The 5000-nt window shown below is 36.3% G+C and overlaps 1 protein-coding gene across 6 annotated transcripts in view; it reads left to right on the forward strand.

Annotated features, from left to right (window-relative positions):
* Positions 1–5000, forward strand: part of LOC125031161 (tumor susceptibility gene 101 protein-like) — a 23696-nt gene that overhangs the window by 612 nt on the left and 18084 nt on the right. The window lies entirely within an intron of this gene.

Raw genomic sequence — 5000 nt, forward strand, 5'->3', positions numbered from 1 at the left:
ACAAGGAACTAATAGGGGCCAGAATGTAATGAGACAATATGATTAAGTGTGTCCATTAACATGCTAGAACAAGCTCCCTAAATTTACTGTCAAATAACAGGCAGGAAAATATTTAGGAAATATTTAGGATACCCTTATTTTCAAAATGCGACTTCTTCTTTATAAATTCCTGGAAACTTTCCATGGGCTGTAATAAAAGACTCAGATGATAAAGGCCAGAATGAACATTAGTCGGTATCAAGTAATATCTGCGACCTGTCAGAGGCCAGAAACAGCTACTGTATATATTTTGAATAGACAGAGCTTTTACTGTGGTTCCTTAGTTGATGATGCATCACAAGCTCATACCTCTCCAGAAGATACCAGTATAAGGTGGAAGATGGCTTTTTATCCGTTGTCAAATTGCCCACTTGTTGGGAACCTTTACTGCTGGTGTGAAGTCAGTGTCTTTAACCCAATGCTGACAGGATAGCGTGTACATACGTCCCATACCCACTGTGAGTTACTTGTTTAATTGTTTTAACACATAGATGGCTACACTTGTACTAAGTCACCAATGAGCCAATTACGAGTACTGCCTGTCTCGCCCGTTTGCCCTTTTCTTTCATTTACAAAAATATTTTACGTTATCTTATTTTGCTGCTACTAATGTTTATAACATAATAGTAATTACAATGTTTATAATAAAAATAACACCATCGATATTCATAGCACTAGTAAAAAATACATTTTTCCTGCCAATGCAAATCAGGTAAGGTCACAAGGTCTACTAATTGACTCCTTTATGGCTAAGCACTAGCAGAGCCATCTATGTGCAGAGACATTTCACAAAAAAATAAAAAAAATGAGCACAGCATATTCCTAATTTTTTATTCATTTTCCCCGGCGGCATTGTGTTAAAACATTTGTTGATTTTTCAATTATAGCTAATGAAGTAGAATATTAATAGTAACACAGGACAAACTACACATAAGATTTCTTGCTAGTATTCCAACAAAGAATTATACTCATTTGACAAGTCTATGGAATCACTGTACAGACATCACCTTTGATATTAAACTAGGGAGATCAGAATACAGTACCCCAAAGAACTATTGGTATTTTTTGGTTTCATGCAGCCATCCAATCTTTCAATTATCATTGCTGTAATATACGTGAATCTCTTGTTATTTCCCATTACAAATAATGTAAATGATAATATTGATAATGTTTATGAAGTGACCTTTTGATATTAAGTCCTTATTACTCCAGCCATTAATGGAAAATTCACAAACATTGCTGTATGAACCAAAAATCTTCCCAATCTGGGGGCTTTACCCCCAGACCCCCATCCAATCACCATATTTCCTCATCAGGACTTTCAAAAGTAATACCATAAAAGAAAAGTATCTTATTTTCATCATTCTGTCCATTACAGGCAAATTTTTACCTTGTACTACATGGCTGTGGGAAGCTAGAACTATACCAAACTGTTCCTTCTTCAAAATTTAGGCCTAATTTCTCAATATTCACTGATTTATATTTTTGTCTTCAAGATATGGAGGACTTGATTTTACTTACTACAAAATATATTTTTCACTGTTATATGGTAGAATCATATTGTACACTGGAACAAGAGCGCTGTTAAAAAGTTACTGTAGTTACAGTGGACATAAGAGCAAAAATTTTAAAAAGTTACCAAATGTACTCGGACAAAACATATATTAAGCATATATATATATATATATATATATATATATATATATATATATATATATATATATATATATATATATATGTATTAGGAAGCAACAGAAATATAATATTGCATTTTGCAGAGTTAAAATGGGGGCAGATAGAATATATATAGATAATATGATAAGATATGGTGGGCACATGTTGAGTTATACATTATCTTATCATGCAGACTCTATAGGTTGGGAAGTCCCCCTGTGTACTAGGGATAGGTGGGGTCCTAATCATTTGTGGTAACAGAGGCTCAGACTCCTAAACCTAGAGCAGGTGCCTGAACCCTCCAAGCCATTAAGCATATTCTATGCAATGCTAGAATGACTATTTTAACCTAACAACATTTCATTAAAATGATTGGGAAAACAGGGGTTTGGAGTTGGCATCTGGTGGGCATAGTACTGGTAGAAACTTACCAGACAGTGTGAGATTTATTATCACATGCTATATCAAGTCTCCTACCTCCTCTTTTTAATGCTATTAGCCCCTTTTTCTGCAGAGATGATTTTGCTATTTTCTCATTTTCTGAAGGGTTTATTTGTTTTGTTATTCTGTATTTGGATGATATTAGAATATTTTCATTGCGAAAACTTCACATTAACTCTGCATGTAGTTTACATTCTTTGCAATAACAATAACAGACATTTATATTGCATCACATTGTCAGTAACAGTGGGTAGGAATAGGTTACATTATGCCTGGAGATTGTCCTCTCCCAGGCATGGTTGACTCCTGGTAAACATAACCCTTATAGATTGGTGAAAATCCTGCAGCACTCGAATGAGCCTCTTCCTGTAGGTTAGTGGAGTCAATCTCAATTCCCATTCCTATCAGCCATCGTGTAACCAATTTTTTTCCCATGACAAGAGTTTCCCATCACCTGCCTCACGGTCACATTTTCCATGGCAGAATGTCCATGTAACCGGGATCCATAAATCAGTATATTTTCATTTTTGCACAGCAGAATGCTCTTTTATCACCATAGATCATGTACTATAAAATAAGATGTAACAAGCTTATATTTTGTGGAATAGCCAGAGGATTTAGAGGTTACCTTTACTACTTTGCAGTCAGTAATGTAGCAGTAATGCTGATTGAAAAAAATTGAAAGTTAGTTCAAGTAGGCAAAACTCAGAAATACTAAAAATAAAACTGTGTTCTCATTTTGAAATGTTACAAATATATATTCCATATGGTGTACTATTTGTAACATAAAGATATGCTTGAAGTAATCATAAACTCATGAAAAATTATTCCTTTCTGGAATTATGGTAGAAGAATGTTTGGGTAGATTAACTAAAGGTTGATTATAGAGAAATAAAATGGGACATTAGAATTATATATAAGCAAAAAAGACATTTTAGATCATTAGTGTATGTGGAAGATATTCATATACCTTTTCCAGACATTGATTTTTTTTTTTCTACAGGCACTTCAGATATCCAGTACAAAAATTATGAGGCCTTTAGTGGAGTCAATCTCAATTCCCATAAGTGCCACCTGAAGATTTTAAAAAATGGGCAGGTGGGATATTGGTAGACTACCCTCAAGAAGTATATATCTGTCTTATTTCATTAAAATAACCTAAAAAATTCTATTGTTTTTTAGGTTTGAAAGTTTAGGAGCATAATTCATCTCTTTTTAAAAATGGCATTCAGGCTAAAACTTCTCTTCTCATATAAAGCTATATTTATATCCACCAGTGACGGTTCCTTCAGAGTGCTATACCCTACTTTTTGGTTGGTACTTAAAGTGGCAAGTGTCAGCTGCCGGGGACCCCCACACACCTGACTCAATCAGGGCATAAACTTAGATTTTATGCCCCTTTTATAGGAGGATATTGAAGATTTTGCTTTTGACAACCAAATGTGATGTTTTGTATGTTCAAAAGCTAAAATACGATCTCAACACTTGTTGCAATGGTTTGAAGTTTTATATAGAACCCAGACTCTAATAATGCCATGTGTGTTACTCTTAGTAACACATTTCCTAAGATATCAGTTGTTATAAGTAAAAAAATTTTTTTTTTTTTTTTTTTTTTTTTTTTTTTTTTTTTCCATTGGCGGTAGCATCACTGGGCTGCATGCCAAGCCTTGAAGCACCCGAGGGTGCAGAGACCCACATTGCTGTCAGGACAGAAGCTCCTGCTGCTCCCTTGCCAACCTCAACCTGAACACCAACGGCAACCCCTCCTCCTGCCGTCAGGGATATCTGTGATGCTGTGCCATAACTGCTGAAGGGCCCACCTGGCTGCAACTGGATGTGTTGCAGTTTGGTTCCTGGTAGAGTCGGCCCCTTTTTCGAAGTTCCCCAACTAGATCAGAGGCAAGACCTCCTTTAAAGACCTCTAATTTCTCTCTGCTCAGGGCACATAGATGGCCCAGACATTGACGAGGGCCAGGAAGAAGAAAATCTTCCTGTACCAGACCTTGGACCAGCAAGTTGTTAGATTGCTTGCCATGTGTTCACCAGTGTGACACCTTTCATGTCGTCCATTGCAGCATTATAGACTGTTGACAGCATGGTGACATTCCTGTGGTACTTCCACATTAAGGCCAGTCTAAGGAATCTGCTATTCTCCATCAAATGAAGCACCACTTTTGTGGATGAGGGCATGTCATCATGGTCCTGCCCAGTGTACACCTTGAAACAAGGTGTACCCTGCTGCCGGGCCAGTACTGGCACAGAACTTATAATCCTTCAACCTGAACCATGTCCTCTGTAGGATGTAGGGTTGTAGGTCTTCATATCTAATCGCCCATGTAACTTCCATATCAACTTGTCTATGACAATGTCCTCCCTTAGCATGAAAGTTGACTGGAATCAGTTGTTCAGGGAGTCGATGACCAGATGGAGCTTCCACCTCCTGTCTTCCAGGAGTGAAGCTCCATCCTTCATTTGGGCAAAATGGAGGTGTGTTATCAACTCTCCCTCCCTCTCCATAGCGTCGCACATATGAGATGCTTGGAAATGGTTTATCTTCCATATTAAGTGGATTAATGGATAATTTCCTGTTTCTAGAAACAATCAAGATATTTTTCACATAAAAGATTTTTTTTTTTTTTTTCTCTCTTTCTCATCTATCTCTTTTTCTTAAGATTGGGTGAATTATAGTCAGAGAAAAATCTCTTTTTCTATTAAATTGAACAGGCCAACTTAGATTTTGTATTATTGATTTTCTACAGTGTGAGTACTAGTGACCCTTATTTATTTTTTATTTTTTTTTTTTATGCACACATGCCCACACCTTACTACCTCTATGTGGCTCAAAA

The sequence above is a fragment of the Penaeus chinensis genome, chromosome 2 (assembly GCF_019202785.1).
Source record: "Penaeus chinensis breed Huanghai No. 1 chromosome 2, ASM1920278v2, whole genome shotgun sequence".
Classification (NCBI taxonomy): Eukaryota; Metazoa; Arthropoda; class Malacostraca; order Decapoda; family Penaeidae; genus Penaeus; species Penaeus chinensis.